We start from the raw sequence: 18133 nt of genomic DNA, 5'->3' as shown, positions 1-18133 counted from the left end.
TTAGCTCCAGCCACCTTCCATGACATGCATGTATTCGCAGCCTGTTTGAAAATGCCAAGTGGGTCTAATTCAGCCTGCAACCTTTCTGCTTCTCTAGAAACACACAACAACTGTATAATTTCAGCCTGAATGAGTTACTTCCCAGATTACGGGAAGTGACTAAATAAGAAAACAGAAGCAAAGTCTCCAAGAGAGAGCACAATGTGCAGCACTTCGGTAACATCCTGCATTAACTCCTCCTTGCAAAATGGCAACAGGCAGCAGACTCCTAGAAACGTAGCACTGGAGTTGCAGAAAACCAAACGAGCGGTTGCACAGATTTTGTGTGCGTACATGTGCGTGCTCTTTGGATAAAGATTGTCCCATTCCTGTCTCTCTTCTAGCCACAAACCCCTCTAAGATCTTCTTCTGGTCAAATACTTCATGGTTTATTTCACCACCAATGCTCTCATTAAAAACAGTAGGAGACTTTCTGGGGTTATTATCCCTTAACCTCACTGAGACTGCAGAACACGCAAGAAGACATTCTAATTTTGGCATGAATAGGATTATCAAAGAAGCCTAAATAGTACCCAACTCCCATTGAATTCCATTGGGATTTAGGCACCCAACTCTAACTCCTTTGAATATCCCAGTCGAATATGAATCCCTACTGCTCACAAAGATAAGAATAACCCCACTCTGTGTCCCACAAGATGGGTGGGAGTAGGAAAAAAGGAATTATTTACATGCCTCCTCTTTCATGGGATCCTAATTTATGAGAATGCAGAAAATACAGCAATGGAAATTAACAGCACATTTGCCTCATATAGGCAGGTTGAGCTGCAGGTGAGTGCGATGTAATTAAGAAATTAAAAGGTAATTTCCACATATGCTTTCTGTTAATCTAACCCAGCAATCATTTACTTTACAGCAGGGAACTGGCAAGGAGGCAAGCCAAAATAAATAAGATAATACTCCATTTAATTGCTTGACTGAATGTTAATGGAACAGAGTGGCTGTTGAGCAGAGACAGCCAGGAGAGGTGGGCCGACCCCTACGATCTGGTGATTGAAAGGAATTTTTGTTTTTAATTTCAGTTCCACAGGAGTTAAAACTTCCACCTGCTGAATCCAACTTTTATGAAGTTCTGGCTTTAAAAAAAAACAACAACAACAAAAACCAGAATTAAATAAAACCCCTTAAGCTTCTCATTGTTTCATTTCTTTTCATTCCCCATCAACTATCTTTTTCTGGTCTCTTGTTGCAGCGGAGAGCTTCCATGGGTGGTCTAAATCATTCCATGTCCAGCTAATAGCAGTGCCCAGAAAGTGCACAGCCATTGGCCAAGGTGAACGAGCAGCTACAGCCCCATGGTACTGATGGGGAAACTGAGGCATAGGTTGGTTTAAAGAGTTATATTCTTGGTTTAGGCACAGCCCTGAGTGAGGGATGGTATGTCAGCTCCATCATCCCAGCTGGAGCATTAGGAGGCATTGCAGGTGAGTCTACCATTGAGCAGGATGTGTAAAATTCCAGCTCCAGGAGCCATATCCATTTGATAATTGAGCTAACACACTAAAAATAGTGTTGTCATGGTAGCATGCACAATGGGTGTGGCCAGCTGCCCTGAATTTGTACCTAGCATCTTGGATGGGATGATAGCCATGACAATTACCCCCTCCTGCTGCCATGGCTATGTACTATTTTTAGCTCATTAGCTTGATCAGAGCCCAGGCAGTATGTCTTCCAGAGCTGCAGTGTACACCTCCAGTGCAGTGCCAACTCTCATGAGTTTGTCATGCATCTCAGGATAATTATTGTTTTCCTAAAAGCCCCAGCTCCTAGAGTCAAGTGGAAGTATGATGATTTTAGGCTTCTTTCTTAAAGAAAATGTACGTTTCTGGCCCTCAGGGCTGTGGAGAAAGCTTCCAAATATAACCCCTGGGCACTCTGAAGGCTCAAAAAGCAAAAGGCAAATAAAAAGAGGAACAAATCTATTATTTGTACATAATCTCATGATTTTTAAAGCAAATCTCAGGATTGTTGGTGAGCCTGACTTGTGATGTTTGAACCCTTGGGGTTGGAAATACTGTCTCCAGCCTGAAGGGCAGACATCTCTCAAAGCCACCTCTGCAAGTCACAACTCTTCTCCAGGTGCAAGGGGAGAAGTCATTTACTCCTGACCTGTAACAGCAGCAAATTGCTATCACCCTCTCCCTCTCCCCTGCCTATGCAGACACACCATTTAATAGACAGATGAGCTAAAATACAGGGAAGTCAAAGGCCGATCCTGCTTGCCTTCAGCTCCCCCCGAAGTCAAGGTGGAGCGAGGGTAGACAGCACCTTTACAGGTGGTATGCAGGACCAGGCAACATTGATCCCTATGGCGGCTTTGCCATGTTCAGGGACAGGAACCAAACCTTCTGACTCCTGGGGGCTTGCTTGCCATATCTGCACAGGGAGATGATGAAAGAGACAGCACCAAGGTCCCAATCCCGCTGCCAATGCAATCAAACCTGCATTGATTTCAGCGGGGCACAGCTGAGTCCTATAGCAAAGTTACACTAGCCCAGCAGCCAGGATTCCCTTTTAAATGGGGGGAGGGAGGTATTGATTAATCTCACCTGCCATAAAAGGCAGTTCTTGCCATCACCACCTCAGAGCAGAGATGCCTCTTGCAGAAGAAACCATATAGGGTCAGGATGGGGGAAGTTGTTTGTGGCCCCCGCCGAGTTCCGCAAGGGAGAGCACTAGAATCACAGAGACTGCTACAGCCTTTAAGCTAGGATGACAGATGAGGAGTAGGAGGGAGGCTTCCTCCAGGGAGCTCCCTGTGCCCTTCTGAATTACTTGGGGAGAGGAGTTTGGCTGTGGGAACCCCTGCTGCTATGCATTCCAGAGCCGGAGTCAATAGAGTCTGCAGGGGTGGCTCTGCATGTTTCTCCAGCTTTTGTTCCAACCCTAAGACACCTGAGCTGCTGGGGAGTCTCCATTACCTCCCTGCTTGGGCCCATGCCCTCCAGCTGCCTCTTGCACAGAGAAGCAAGGCCAGCCCCAGACACTGAGGCTTATTCATATGGGAGCCTGTGGCCACCACAATCCTGAGAAGATTGTACTGGCAGGTAGCAAAGCGGGTGTCACAAGCTTACCTAGAAAGGCTAGACTGCTCCCATCTGGCTATACCTGAAACATGGCCCTTATATGGCTTGGCACAGAAATACCAAATCAGTCTCATTTAACACCATGTAATGCTTTCAAAACCGAGCAGTTAAATGGGTTTCACCCTGATAAGAGCAGCCATGCTACCCCCTCCAGAGAGCCAGATGTGATTTGCAATTCATGAACTCCTGATTCCTGGAGCAATGAAGTAAATCACCCAGGAATGTTGCCTGACTCTCTTTTCACTAATACTAGAACAGATGTCCTTAAAGACTGGCCAAGGCCCGCCCAGGTGAATACAGGTGAGTTTATTCCAGCAGGCTGGCAAAAGAGCTAACCCAAGGCCCTTCATACCAGCGGTATCTAAAAGCACCTTAAAACAGTGGTTCTCAACCAAGGGCACACGTTTCCCTGGGGGTACACAGAGGTCTTCCAGGGGGTACTCAACTCCACTAGATCAGTGTTTTGCAAGCTGGAGGCAGCCCCTGGGGGGTCACGGGATGAGTTTAAGGGGATCAGAAGTGCTTGGCCAACATTAGGGTAACAAACAGGGCGATTGCCCAGGGCCCCATGCCACAGGAGGCCTGTGAAGCTAAGTTACATGCTTCAGCCTGGGGCTCGGGCTTCAGACAAGGCTCACAAGTGAAAAACAAGCTCAAGTATCACACTGAAATGTAAGTATAATATTTATAGTCCAATTTATTTGTTTTATAATTATGTGGTAAAAATGAGAGAGTCAGCAATTTTTTCAGTAATAGTGTGCTGGGACACTTTTGTGTTTTTATATCTGATTTTGTGGCAAGTTGTTTTTAAGTGAGGTGAAACTTGAGGGTGCGCAAGACAAATCAGATGCCTGAAAAGGGATACATTAGTTTGTAAAGGTTCAGAACCACTGCCTTAAAACATAATGAGTTAAGCAGGGCGGTTGGGTTACAAGCTGGTGACCTCATGCTAGAACTGATGGAACTATTTAGAAGCATCATCCATCCAGAGGGAGTCAGGCTTGCTGGGAATGTGAACCCTGCAGAGCCATCCAACTGACTTGTTGTTGTTTATCTGAAGAGTAGCATCTTTTGTTGAGTAAATGATTCCCAACTGAGGGAGGTTTCTTTGTACTAATCAATGAGTTCTAGAGATGGTCAAAGAACATTTGCCCAGCCCATTGTTCCATGGCAATTTTTCTGTGGCTCACTGGTAAATTATTTACAAAGAGGTTGTTTAACTTATTCAACCAGCTATGTGGCCTACATGTTGTTATGGCTGGTGCTCAGTTGAGGGCTACCAGGATTGGGGGAACAGCTGTTCCAGCAGGTGAAGGTGATGCTCCTCTGACTTCAGCTGCAAAGTTTAGAAACAGCTCCAGATTTTCCTGAGGTTGGGGTGTTTGGATCCAGGCTTTTGGTTTGTCCCAGGACAAAGAAAGGAACCCAGCTGGAACATTGTCAGCAGTCAGGGAAGTTCAGTTCCAAGGTTATAAGACCCAGCCAAACAGCCACTGAACTTAACGGGCCATGGATGGAGCTGTTTATATAGCTCCATTGTTGCACATTCAGATACATGATCCTTTTGGGATCATAGAATATCAGGGTTGGAAGGGACCTCAGGAGGTCATCTAGTCCAACCCCCTGCTCAAAACAGGACCAATCCCCAACTAAATCATCCCAGCCAGGGCTTTGTCAAGCCTGATCTTAAAAACCTCTTAAGGAAGGAGAGTCTGCCACCTCCCTAGGTAACCCATTCCAGTGCTTCACCACCCTCTTAGTGAAAAAGTTTTTCCTAATATCCAACCTAAACCTCCCCCACTTCAACTTGAGACCATTACTCCTCGTTCTGTCATCTGCTACCACTGAGAACAGTCTAGATCCATCCTCTTTAGAACCCCCTTTCAGGTAGTTGAAAGCAGCTATCAAATCACCCCTCATTCTTCTCTTCTGCAGACTAAATAATCCCAGTTCCCTCAGCCTCTCCTCATAAGTCATGTGCTCCAGCCTCCTAATCATTTTTGTTGCCCTCTGCTGGACTCTTTCCAATTTTTCCACATCTTTCCAGTAGTGTGGGGGGCATCACCTGTCTGAAGGGCCCCAGTTTGAGTCTGGGAAGCAGGAATGTGCTGGACACACACAGCTCTCCAGGTGGGAGATGTGGCTCACTAGTTAGGTTGGGTCTGGTGACAGTCCCCGCACCTTACAGAAACTCAGCCCTGCCACTATCCAACCCCGGTTATAGAGAACACTGGGAGATACCGCAGGCATGAAGCATGCTCTAAAAGCCACCAGAAAAGCACAAGACTAGAGCTGATCACAATTTTTCCACCAGAATGTTTTTTTTTCTTTCAGTGCATAAATAGCTTTTTGACAAAATGGAAATGGTTGGGGGAAAACCTGTTTTAACCAAAAACGTGTGGGTTTTTATTGACACACCTCTCCCCTCCCCCCAAAAAAATAGTTCTGTCTTGTGAATTTTTTTAAACCAAAATTGTTCAGTTGCTAAAACCCAAGAAATGCATTTTCAGTTGCTGAAAACCTTCCAAAATGTCCTTTTTTGGAAAACCCAAAATACTTTTAGCAAAAACAAAAAACAAAGTTGTTTTCATCAAAAATTGCCACATGAAATAAAATTTTCCAATCAGCTTTGCTGGAAGTAGAAACAAAATTCACAATCTGAGCTCTCCACTGGGGCTGGTCTTCCAAGGGCTGTTTCTTTGTAGCCTGTTCCCTTCCCCACCTCATAAGATCTGTGGTCATTTCCCAAGATCTAACTGAGCTTGTGAGTTCCTCAGGGCAGGAACCTTGTCTCCTTTCATGTCAGTCAAGCACTATGCTTATCAGTGAGATATAGCAGTAACGGCCTCCTCACCCGTTGTAAGTCAGTGCAGTTCCACTGAACTTTACCAGAGCTACACCAGTGTACACCAGCTGTGGAGACAGCCCTGAATTTCTACTGTATCTTCCAAATACCACAATGCACAGCCCTGCTTAACCAAACCCCAGTAAAGTGAAAGGCTTGAGGGATAGTGAAGGCATCTGGATCATGCCTTCCTCTGCACAGCCCTCTGGTTTACCCAGATGCAGGAAAGAGCTTCCCTAATGCCAGCTGGCTGAAGGAAAATCCAGCCAGATTCGCCAAGGCTTGCTGGCGCTGCCAGGACAGGCTGGTATGTAACTTCCCATCCACAAACTGGAGAGAAGCGGAAGCCACCTGTCTTCTCAGAGGCTGGCCAGCACTTCAGGGGCAGGCTGTGCTGCAGAGAGAGGGCTGCTGACTTCCCTAAGGCTAATAGGCATGGCAGGAGCTGGTCCTCACATCTCGGAGCAGAGAGAGGTTCCAGCCATCCCTTCAGAGTAGCTGGCTTCCAAGGGGCTGGAATGTGTCCTTCTCTGCCCTCTTAAAGTCAGGGGAGCTGATTACTAACTTGGATTATTCCCCATAAGAAAATAGATGAGTATGGCTGAGTCAAAGGTGCCTGTGATGATTCCAAGATGGGCTGGGAAGGAGTTCAGTGGGGCGGACTGATGAGAGGTGTGGGGTCCAGAGTGAGAAAGGGTAACAGCCTCCCTATTTCTGTCTCTCTTTGGTCTTGTCTTCATTGCTAAGAGAAAAGGTGTGGTTTTTACCTCAGCGTTACTAATGCGCCTGAACTCTCCTGTTGTAAAAACACAGTGGAGACGAGGCACTTAAGTTTTACCACAAGGTAAACCAAGGTCAGTCAGTGCTACGACCTTGCCAAATTTAGCTCACACTAAAACCACCGTGCCTTATCTCCACTGCGTTTTTCAACAGGTAAGCTCGTGCATTGCCCTGAGGTAAAAACACACCTTTTCTTAGCAGCGAAGAGAAGGCCTCTCTCTCGCTGTCTCAAAAAAAAATAAAGTTGGGAAGGATGTTAACACTTGTCTGTGGAGAATGTGTGTGTGCGATTGCTCTCCCTGGGTGTCAGCAGGAAGGTGTGTGATATCACACAGCTTCTAATTACCTCCCTCTCTTTCTCCCCTTCCATCATGTGAGTTAGTTGCCCATGGTGGTTGTACGGGCAGCAGCAGCATGTCCTTTAGAAAAGGAAGTCTATGAATACATTCATACAAATACAAACATACAATGCTACATACATTCATACAAATGAACCATGTGCGCACACAGACAATCATGCCCACATCTTCATAGACCTGCAGGCATGTGCGTCCATCTACATAGCTAGCTGTCATGGGAAGCTGTGGTCACTAATAGGGAGGTGTCTTTCAAGCAGCCAAGGCCAGTCTGCTGGAGGGATTTGAATAGCAAGACAGAGACCTTGCACTGGATTGACTGTAGTCAATAGCTGAAGGAACTGAGTAAATTTGGTTTGGAAAAGAGGAGATTAAGGGGGGACATGACCACAGTCTTCAAATACGTGAAAGGCTGCCATAAAAAAAATGGAGGAAAAGTTGTTTTCTCTTGCCACAGAGGGCAGGACAGGACAAGAGGCAGTGGGTTCAAACTGCAGCAGAGCTGATTTACATTAAATCTCAGGGAAAACTTTCTCACTGCAAGAACAGTGGGACAATGGAACAGCCTGCCTAGGGAGGTTGAGGAAGCTCCTTCTCTGGAGGTTTTCAAAAGGGGGCTGGAGCCATCTGTCTTGGATGGTTTAGACACAGCAAACCCTGCATCTTGGCAGGGGGTTAGACTAGATGACCCTGGTGGTCCCTTCTAACCTTACAATTCTATAATGCAAAGCCATGTGAGCAAACACACTCATAGAGTTTAAGGCCAGAAGGGACCACCAGATCAGCTCATCTGACCTCCTGCACATCACAGGCCACTAAACTCCACCCAATTACCCCTGATCTGAGCCCTCAGGAGACTAATCTTGTGTGACACAGGCACAGAATAGGAGGAACTGAGGTGCACCAATGTCTGAGAACCCTGAACTGGCAGGGAATTGATCGGGAGATATATGCCCAGACGATCCTAGCACTCACATGCTTATGTGCACTCACGTGCAGGCTCACGCTCAACCATCACATACACATTTACAAGCACACCCATAATTCAGCACATTGCACATGTCCAGGATTTTTGATTACTAGCTATGCCATTCAACACATATTTTAATATATCCACAATGTGCAATGTGGCAAATTACTATTGCTGTAAGAACCTTTGCTTTCCTTTCACTGTCAGAATTTGGCATGTTCAAACTTGCAGTCGTAACCTCCTGAGAGGGGCAACATAGAATGGGGGCCTTGAAATTTAAGGTCCTAACATAGAAAGGAAAAATGGGGTCTTCTCTCACACCTGATTTACATGAGTAGTTCCATTCACTTCAGTGGAGTCACTCCTGATTTACACTAGAGTAAATGGGAAAGAGTCAGGCCTAAAATGGATAGAGAACAAAGTTAGCTCTCCAGCAAGTAACTGGACAGGGAATGAATGTGAATTGAACCCACAGTCAGGTTTAATATATAAAGTTGGTGGGGGGTGGGTAGTGTTCATTGTTGCATTCTCATTAAAATGTACCGTTTTCAATTTGACCATTTATTATCTATGATTCATACATCTGCTGGCAAAAGTGAATAAACAAATGGACCCTTTGGCTTGCTTACTTGGACGTGACAGGTCACAAAAGAGTGAAAGAATTCCAATTAGGTTACAAAAAATGGTAACCCAGCCTAGATGTCAAGGTGATAGTCTCTGGGACAATGAACCAGGTTACCTCTCTTAATCTCTGAAGGCCTAGGTGAAAGGAATTCCTGAAGGGAGGCTGCAGTGTGAAAGGAAATCAGACACTGCCCTGACTCATTTTAAGGATGTGGTTCTGTATCCTCACCTGAGCAATCTAAGGATAATAAGGAAAAATGAAAGTCGCAAAGAACAACACAAACTGAGGCCTGGATGTAATTACCATCAGTGCAATTGCACCAGTAAAAGGAGTAACATTCTGAGAGGGCAGGGAACAGAAACAACAGCACTCAGCTACGAAGAGATGGATGCACTGGATAGACTGGAGGGATAGAATTGCAGTTATTTGAATAATTTAACCAGGAATGTGGAAAGCTACAATCTAGTATGAACATACTAGGTAAATGCCATGATGCGGATATTCCAGAAGAGGGTACCAGTTCAGATTTAGAGTTGGACCGCTAGCTGTGGGCTCCTCCTGAGACTGAGTATGGGTCTTCAAACCAAAGTATATGCTCTGAGGTACACAATAGCACTGGAAAGGCTTCTGTAGTGCCATTTCATGGCTCCACGTCAAACTGCTACCCATATTTTACAATACCACTGAGGGTGAGGGGAATGGTCCTTAATGTTTCCTTCATTTCTGCATCTTGTTAACATTTTACATTTGTATTTTATCACATATAGTTGATAATACTGTTGGCCACACAGTCCTTTCTTTAAAACTTTTGTCTGTTTCGGACAGCAATAGATTGGGTTGTACACAGACAGATCCTTTGGCTTCCCAGTTTGGACTGGAAGGATCACAGAGGAGGGAAAGAAGACCGGTTTGGTGACCTAGACTAGATGATCACAGTGGTCCCTGGAAGATGTACATGTCTTACGCTATAGGTAGATGCTACAGAGTCTGTTCTCAAGGTATTCAAAGACTGAGGGGAGGAGAGAAATGAAGATCAAAAGATTGTGATTTGTGTGTAAAAGATCAAGACCTACAGAGAGAGGGATGCAGGAAGTGACAGAAAAAGAAAAAGGGAGAGAGAAGGAGATGGAGCCCTGACATCTCAAAAGATGAGAGGCAGACAGCTCCAGAGCAGTAAAAAAGTGAGGGGGAGTTCGCCATTGCAGAGTGAAGAGCACCAGAGGCTAGGTGTGAGCTGCAGCCAATCAAAGCCATGCTCTGCACAAGATTCATGATAACAAGACTGCGCATTGGAATGCCACATTCATTACATTAACTTTTATCATCTGCTTTCCCTGTCATTCCCTCTTCTCTCTACCTACCTAGTTTTGAAATGCATTCCTGGTCAGCATCCCTGAGGGCTGGAGATTATTTCCTCCAGTCGAAGGCAGTGGAGGAAATGTGAATCTCTCTCCAATCCTGGCCAGTGAATCAACCTTTTACTGTAATAAGAAAAGGAGTACTTGTGGCACCTTAGAGACTAACCAATTTATTTGAGCATGAGCTTTCGTGAGCGACAGCTCACTTCATCAGATGTTTACCGTGGAAACTGCAGCAGACTTTATATACACACAGAAATCATGAAACAATACCTCCTCCCACCCCACTGTCCTGCTGGTAATAGCTTATCTAAAGTGATCAACAGGTGGGCCATTTCCAGCACAAATCCAGGTTTTCTCACCCTCCACCCCCCCACACAAATTCACTCTCCTGCTGGTGCTAGCCCATCCAAAGTGACAACTCTTTACATAATCAAGTCGGGCTATTTCCTGCATAGATCAAGGTTTTCTCACATCCCCCCCACCCCCATACACACACAAACTCACTCTCCTGCTGGTAATAGCTCATCTAAACTGACCATTCTCCAGGTTTAAATCCAAGTTAAACCAGAACATCTGGGGGGGGGGGGTAGGAAAAAACAAGAGGAAACAGGCTACCTTGCATAATGACTTAGCCACTCCCAGTCTCTATTTAAGCCTAAATTAATAGTATCCAATTTGCAAATGAATTCCAATTCAGCAGTTTCTCGCTGGAGTCTGGATTTGAAGTTTTTTTGTTTTAAGATAGCGACCTTCATGTCTGTGATTGCGTGACCAGAGAGATTGAAGTGTTCTCCGACTGGTTTATGAATGTTATAATTCTTGACATCTGATTTGTGTCCATTTATTCTTTTACGTAGAGACTGTCCAGTTTGACCAATGTACATGGCAGAGGGGCATTGCTGGCACATGATGGCATAGATCACATTGGTGGATGTGCAGGTGAACGAGCCTCTGATAGTGTGGCTGATGTTATTAGGCCCTGTGATGGTGTCCCCTGAATAGATATGTGGGCACAATTGGCAACGGGCTTTGTTGCAAGGATAAGTTCCTGGGTTAGTGGTTCTGTTGTGTAGGTGAGCCCATCTCCACCAGGCGGTTGCCTGAAGCAGAAAGGACTAAACACCGGCTGTTAAGCACAGACACTAAGGTCCTGATTCAGGAAAGCATGTGCTTAAATCCTATTCAGACACATACTTAACCATGTGTTTAAGCATGAGCTTAAATCTCATTGATTTCAATGGGACTTTAGCCTTTGGTTAAAGTTAAGTGCTTCCCTAATCCTGGGCCTAAGGGCTAAATTCATCCCGGCTCTGGAGCTGAGCTCTGCCCAAGACGGGGAGAAGGGAAATAGAGGGGTCTTTATGCTAGCTTTGTGCTTTACTTATGCTGAATCTTACCAGGGTCACTGGCCCCTGGCATGTTACAGCAGTTCAATACACCCATGGCCCTTACAAATTAACTAATATGCAGCTGCCCTGCCTCTAGCTCCAGCAAAACACCCCCTGACCTGAGCTCATGCCATCCTAGAACGTATAAAGAGGGGAATCTTGCGTAGAAGAGAGGTTGACACTGTTGTGACCATGGCTGGAACACTCTGTCCAGTTCTGGTGGACCCAGTTCAAGAAGGAGGTTGATAAATTGGAAAAGGTTCAGAGAAGAGCCATGAGAGGAAAACCTGCCTTGTAGTGATAGACTCAAGGAGCTCAATCTCTTTAGTTTAACAAAGAGAAGGGGGGAACTTGATCACAGTTTGTACATAGGTAACCCATACACGTCCTGGGTGGGATGCTCTGTCCCCACTAGTGGCACTGAGACATCTTAGATAAAGAGATTGAGTCTGCTCTACAGCCTTAGCTAACAGCCAGTTGGCTTTTTGCTCATGCGGTAGAGACTCATGCGCTCCAGGGGTCCCAGGTTCGATCCCGAGGACCCGGGTCTGTCAGTGTTACACATACATAGGGAACAAATATTTGATAATGGACTTCAAAGTAGCAGATAAAGGTGTAACAAGATCCAATGGCTGGAAGTTGAAGCAAGACAAATTTAGAGTGGAGATAAGGGGTAAATTTTTAACTATGAGAGTAATAAACCACTGGAACCATTTACCAAGGGTCCTGGTGGATTCTCCATCATTGACAATTTTACAATCAAGTGTGGATGCTTTTCTAAAAGCTCTGCTCTAGGAATTATTGTGGGGCAGTTCCCTGGCCTGTGTTACACAGGAGGACAGACTAGATGATCACAGTGGTCCCTTCTGGCCTAGAATTTATGAAAGACCTGAAAATATTTTTTTTTGCCTACTTCTTTTTCAGCTTATCAGGAATGTGAAATCTAGTCTTCCCTGTTTTAGGTGCAGGATGAAAAAAGGGTAGTTTAGGAGTTCTCTCAGACCTAGTCTCTACTGAAAATGATTTGTCAGTATATAGCCATACTGGTATAGCTAATAAGCTTTACTGACAGAGCTCAACTCATGTTTCTCATTCATCCCCTTGTTTCTGTTTGTGATCTTTTTACTTTCTTTCTCCCTCTGTTTATCTTGATTCCCTCTTCTCTCCCCTCACATTCCCTCCTTCCAGAATTATCCACCAGACTTAACCTGCCCCCCCCCCCCATTTTTCCAGAATTAGCCACTGGGCACGCCCAATCTCCTCAGAATTATCCACCAGCACCTACACTAGGGGTTTTGCTGGTATAGAAATGCCATAAAAAAACTCATATCCCTGACTGACATTATTATTCCTGCAAAGTTTCTAGTGTAAACCTGGCCTTGATCTTTGGTTGAAAGTGAGAGGATGTTAAATCTGTAACAAAAAGAGCTGGTCTTTCAACTGTTTGTTGGGTAATTGAGCTGAATAGCAGTTAACAAAAAACAAGGTTTAAATAGTATGAATATAACCCACTTCTTCTCTATCATATTTTGCATAATATCTGGGATGTCCTATGTCTACCATTTCTCCAGCCACCCATGAAGTGTTTCAGGCAAAGCACTTGTAAGCAAGACAGTGTGTAAAGTATGTACTGAAAAAAGAGTTTAAAAAAAAAAAAAAGCCTCCAGCACTTCTTTAACCATCATAAAAAAGCAATAAAAGGGCACAAAACCTTCCTAGAAAATGAAATTTTGGCTAAACATCAAGAAAAATATCTTGACAATGAGTATTTGCCTGGAAATGAACTCCCAAGGAGAGCGGCTGAGGCACCATCTCATGGCATGTTTAAAGCTAGAGCAGACAGTAGAAAATGTGCAATAGGGAATAATCCTGCATTGGCCAGGAAATGGATTAGGTGGAATGCAGGAGGGGGTTGTTTTTCTATATCTAGTCTCTATGATCATTAGCATTACTAAGTATGATCCTGAACCTGCAAATACTTAAGCCTGTGTATAACTTGACTCTTGCAAGTCGTCCTGGACTACTCAGGAGTTATGCACGTGCTTAAGAGCGTTCAGGATTGGTGCCTATATTTGCATGAACTGAGGTTGGATGCTTCTGATTTGTATAAGAGTGCTATTATGATTATTAATAATAATTCATATCTCAGAATTTACCCCACAAATGTAACTTCTTTCACTCAGCATGATTTCCTCACGTTTATTTATTATTCGTGTTTACTAAACAAGGGCCAGGGTTTCCAAAGAGCTCAGCGTGTTGGGTGCTGAGGACTTTTTGTTTCAGGGCCTAAATGGGAGCTGAGCTCTTCTGAAAAATTGGCTCCAGTTGCTGGATACTGAGCACTTGGCAATCTGACCCCAAATTTGTCTTCTGTGATGGTGGTTTTACCTCCATGAGAATTAACCACAACCCCCAAGTAGTCAGTGCTCACTATTCAAAATTTGAGCTATGTTGGCTAGGCATGATTGGTCCCTTAAGTCACATGGTGTTAGTTCTGGTTCCTGATTGGATAAGGCCCTGGAACGTTGACTCTCTCCGGCAGAGGGAACAGATAAAGAGGATTAAGGCATTTAGACCATTTTAACCCTCATGCTTTCTGGGTCGCACCGATCTTCCCCCAGGGCCCATGGCTGGAAAAATTCGGCCCCTTTTAAGATTTATGGGCTGAGTTTCAATTTCATTATCTCCCACCTTCACCAGCACCTTGTGAATCCTATCTCGCTCCCACAGATACTCTCCACACACACCCCACTTCTCTTATGCCACTGTCCCCCACTCCTAATCCCACTCCTCCTGCCTTTCCCCCCAACATAGGCCTCCCTGTGCCCTCGCCTCCCACCATCTCTCCTGCCTGGCCCTGCACACTCCCACCACCTGTCCCCACTTGCCCATACTCCTCCTCCTCCCCTCATGCACCAGCTCATGCCTGCTTCCCCTGCCCCCTCCCCCACGGACACCTGTCCCCTGCCTTCAATTCCCCCACAGCTTCCACCCCATGTACACCTCTCCCCTGCTTCCCGATGCTCCTGCTCTGCCCACCCCACCACCGCCTCCTTCCCAGGCAGGCCTGCTGGCAGCTCACGGAGAGGAGCGGCTGCAGCGGGAAGTAAACATTGACAAGCACTGATAAGGCAGGTCTTATTGGCACTGAGAAGCTGTCAGATGGGAAGTCAACATTACATTTTCATTTCATTCACCTCATTGGGAGAATGAAGTGCAGTGTGTGTCAGCCCTGTCATCAGAACCTCGTGCTCCCTCCCGCCGCTTTATTTCTCTTTCCCACTGCGCCGGTCTCTCCCGCTTCCTCCCTCTCTCTCCGCGCGTTTCTCAGTCATCCCCTCGTGTCTGGCTGTCATCTTTTCTTTCTTTCTCCCTCTATTTCTTTCTCCTTTGTCCCTTCCCTCACATTCCCTCCTTCCAGAATTATCCACCTGACTTAACTCCCCCCTCCCCCCCCCACACACTTTCCTGGAATTAGCCACTTGGCGTACCCAATCTCCTGAGAATTACCCACCTGCCCTAACCCCACCTCCCCCCAAGTTATCCACTGAACCTACCCAACACCCTCCAGAATTATCCACCAGCCCTTCCCTCCACCCCCACGCTGGAATTATCCCCCAGTCCTAGCTCCTCCCCCAAATTGTTCACAGGCCCTACCCAACATCCTCCCACATTACCCACCAGCTCCCATCAAGTGAGAGCCTTGCCCTCCCCACCTCTCTGCCACAGCCCTTTCCCAGCGCCAGCCACAGCACCGTGCAAGGGGATGCATTTCATATGCATGGCCTGGGATGTTCCTGGACTCTCCAGCCAGTAATTTGCTGATTGGAAAATGTTCCAGAGAGGGGAAATGGAAAGAGAGGAGGGAGGTGGCAGGTCGAGGACATGTCAGGGGAGAGAATGGGAAGGGAGAGGAGTTTTCAAACTGCGCTTCCTAATACCAAGCATGTGGCCATATATTATTTTAATAAAGCCGGCACATCCCGCACTCACGACAGCTGCTGTTCCCCTTCTCTCATCCTGTGGATCTCATTTATTCCTCATTAGCAAAATCACCTGTTTGTCAAATAGGGACAGATCTGTAAGATGTTAAATTGTGCTGAGGCTGACGGGGATCTGGGGAACAAGGGAAAGAGAGAGCGGAAAAGCAGGAGGGAGGGAGGCGAGCCAGAAAGCCCAGGCCTGCTATGGAGATTTAAGCCAGAACTTTAAGCAGCTCTCACAGGTTGGCGTAAGGGCAGAATTTCAGAGCTGACTGTGTGGCACCTTTTGGGCTCTTGTTTCTGATATCACTGGGAATGGATATATTCAGGGTTGGATCCTCAGCACTTCTTTGGATCTGCGCCCATGAGGCCAGCTACTGAATGGTGCTAGGCACTGAGTCTCCTTTATACTCCCCCGGCACAGTTATTTACCCCAGAGATTTACACCAGACCAGAAATGACTCTCACCCACTGTGCATTGATGTGAACAGCTGCACAAACCCAAGGGCAGTGGAGAATCAGGCCCATTGACTTTAATGGCAGTTACAGATTGACTACACTAGAGCTGGGCAAAGAATGGATTTTTCAGTCTGTTGGCAATTTTGAAAAGTCAGGGAAAACGATTCTTTTGGGCCAGCCCAGAAATGGACATTTCTGAAGAATCAAAAAGTTGAAAAAAAAACGTTTCTGGCAGAATTCTGTGTTTCATTTGTTCAAAACTGAAATGTTTTGATTTCCACAGTGTTGAAACATGGTTCAGTTTTGTTTTAATTCAATAAGAGGATTTTTTTAAAAGTCCTTTTCAGCTGAAAAATGGAAACTTTTCATTTCAAAAGCATTTAACCGGAATATTTTGGGGTTTTTTAAATACAAAATTGTGCGGGGGGACGACAATTTGGCAAAATCGACACAAACTCTCAAAATGTTTCAGTGGCCCTGAATCTGCATTTTTGGCCAAAAAAGAAAAAAGTTTGAAAAATTTTGCCCCATTCTACCCTGCACCTTTTCCGATTAGCCCCTTAAGGTTTGATATTCCTAGGTTCTGAGTGCCTTCAACTCTTGATGGGAGAAATCTGGCCCCCGTTGGCACCCTCTTGCTGCCATTGCAGCTTGTTTGTAGACTACCCCTAAAGCCAGCCTTGTCTTTCCCCCTTCTCAGTGGCATGGCACTGGGGGATGCCCCTCAGTGGAGCATCTGGAGGATGGGGCAGAAAACACCCCAGAGAACAATCCCAGTTTGCAGCTAAAACCATGCCCACTTGAGAAAATCTACCAGTGTCAAAGTAAAATGGCAGGTGGAAGCTTTATCGATAGACAAATTGGCACTGGGAATTAAATAAACCCCTGTGTGGACACCCTGATTTGGCTTAAAAAGGCACGGGGGTGGGGGTCCACACAGTCATCTACACTGGTTTAGCAAATACAATTTGAAATCTTGCCTTAAGTGAACCCAGTGACACTCTGCTCGTAAGCAAGCCCTGGTTAGACTCAGTCTTGCTGACTCATCACAGTTCCTGTTTCCCTTTTCATGAGGGATATTGGCAAGAATAGGGCCTTTCTTTCTCCTGCTTGGGCTTACCAGGAGCCAGAACTTTGTGACACCACAGAGAGTTGCCACGAATATCTCCTCCCTGTTCTTTTCATTCCTGTCCTCTTTTTGCTCTTCCTTCCCTCTCTGTATCCTTCACTCCTTCTTTCTTTTTCTTCACTCCACCCATTCCTTTTTCTGCTATTTTTCTGCCTCACTTTCCCTTTATTCATTTTTCCTATCCCTTCAATATTTTCTCTTCTCTACTTTTTTCTATTTATCATTTTTTCTCTCTTCCTCTTCTTCATTTTTTCTCCTTTCTGCCCATCCCTTCAACCATCTGCCTCTTCTCTTTGTTTTCCTATCCCTTATAATTTTTCCATCTACCTTTTTTCCACCTTCTTTTCCCTTTTCCTCTCCCCATTCTCCCTCTTCCTCACTTCAGCTCCTACCCACCACCTGTCTGTCTCCCCACTATGTACAAAGATCTTCTTTTCTAATATCCAAGAATTTCTCCATCTGAATAGAGATCTCCCTGCTCAGCTGCATGATCTGAGAGGAATCTTCTTTCCTGAGGTATTCATGCAAAAGGAGAGAATGTAGAGCTTGCTGTCCATAACCTTTAATAATAACACAACCCTCTCCACTGAGGAAATGATGGATTTCTGTTGTTGAAATCACTGCCAAGAGAAATAGATCAATTGATATCACAGAGCTCTCTGGCCTGGAAATATCACAGCAGAGGGGAATGACACCTTGACTTCTTCCTCTACCCCATTTTTAAATTCAGGGTGAAATCCTAGCGTAACAAAGTTAGGGTGACCAGATAGTAAGTGTGAAAAATCGGGACCGGGGGTAGGAGGTTATTGGCACCTATATAAGAAAAAGCCCCAAATATCAGGACTGTCCCTATAAAATTGGGACATCTGGTCACCCTAAACAAAGGCAATGACAAACTCCTTCTGACCTCAGTGCCATCAGGATTTCACCCTCTGCTTTTGCTTCCCCGCAAAGTCCATTTTAGATCTTGTGGCTACTGAGAGAGATGAAATAACCAGTGGTGGACTAGGAACTTATTTCAATAAGGCATGACAAGCCAATGTGGTATCTTCCCCAGGCACAAAGGGTTACCCTGATGTAGGCTTTGGAAGACT

Source organism: Lepidochelys kempii, chromosome 15 (assembly GCF_965140285.1).
Source record: "Lepidochelys kempii isolate rLepKem1 chromosome 15, rLepKem1.hap1, whole genome shotgun sequence".
NCBI lineage: Eukaryota > Metazoa > Chordata > Testudines > Cheloniidae > Lepidochelys > Lepidochelys kempii.
The sequence above is the reverse complement of the archived record's forward strand: the minus strand, read 5'-3'. Positions refer to the sequence as shown.